We start from the raw sequence: 1393 nt of genomic DNA, 5'->3' as shown, positions 1-1393 counted from the left end.
AATTTCCATCTGTTTCAGATATCACCAAATCAATTTCCATAGTGGCTGTGCATACCTACAGGTCCACCAGCAGTGGATGAGAGTTCCTATCTCACCACAGCCCCTCCAACACTTGTTGCTTTCTGATTTTTTGAATTGGGCTGTCTTTGAGGGTGTTAGGTGGTATCTCATAGTTCTCTTTTGATTTCATTAGGGTCTGTTTCATCCCTCATCCTTCCTATTGGAATTTCTCCCTTCCTTTCTTTTGTTAGGTTTACCAGTGGTCTGTTGGTTCTGTTTATCCCGTTAAAAAAAAAAACAACTTTTAGCAGCAATATTTTTTCCATAGTTTGCTTATTTTCCCTCTCCTGAATCACAGCCCTGAAGTTTGTTATTTCTTTTATTTTGCTATTTCTAGGATTATCCTGTTGACTGTGCTCTAGTTATTGTAAATTTTGTGCCAGCATATCACTCATAAGTCTCTATTCCTTTTTCATGTGTGCATGTATTGCTTTGAAACTTCCTCTGATAACTGCCTTTGCTGTGTCCCATAAGTTTTGGCATGTCATGTTCTCATTCTGCTTGGTTTCTAGAAATGCTCTAATTTCATCTCTGATCTGGACCTGTTACACACTCCTTTTTCCATAGTTATTCATCCTCCAATTGTTTGCTATTATTTTCTTCATCTAACACATGCTGATTTCCAGCCTTATGGCACAGTGGCAGAGAGAGAGGTCTGTATGGTATCTATGTGCTTAAATTTATATGCATTCGACTTATGCCTCAGCATGTGATCTATCTTCGAATATGTGCCATGTGGGTTTGAAAAGAATGTGGTTTTCTTTGTATTTAGGTGATGAGCTCTGTAAATATATATCAGGTCAAGTGTCTAACTGTAGTGTTTTTATCTGCTGCTTCCTTGTTGAGTTTTTTTCCCTGTGATCTATCTTTCTCAGAGAGCAGTGTATTGAAGTCATCTACTATAATTGTTGAGCCTGTGATTCTTTTTTCATCTTTTGGAGCATTTGGTTGACGTATTCATCGGGTCTCTCATTCAGGGAATATATGTTTAAAATGCTTATGGTTCTTTGTCTACAGTTCTCTTGAGCATTATATAATGTTCCTCCATCTCTTTTTATGGTTTGCACTTTGAGATCAATTTGATCTGAGATTAAGATTGAAACCATTGCTTTTTTTGAATTGCTGTTTGCTTGGTATGTTTTCTCCAGCCTTTGATTATCAGCCTATTTTTGTCTGTAATCTTGAGATGTGTCTTCTATAGCCATTAGGTTGATGGGTTGTGTTTTCTAATCCAGTCTGCTAGCCTCGGTCTTTTAATGCCTGAGTTCAGTCCATTGATATGCAGGGTTATTATATCCATCTGTGGACTCTGTGATGTCATCTTATGCCTTTG

The sequence above is a fragment of the Echinops telfairi genome, unplaced genomic scaffold (genome assembly GCF_000313985.2).
Source record: "Echinops telfairi isolate 266 unplaced genomic scaffold, ASM31398v2 ScPeMD7_2010;HRSCAF=2546, whole genome shotgun sequence".
In the NCBI taxonomy this organism is placed as follows: Eukaryota; Metazoa; Chordata; class Mammalia; order Afrosoricida; family Tenrecidae; genus Echinops; species Echinops telfairi.
This window is presented reverse-complemented; position numbering follows the sequence as displayed.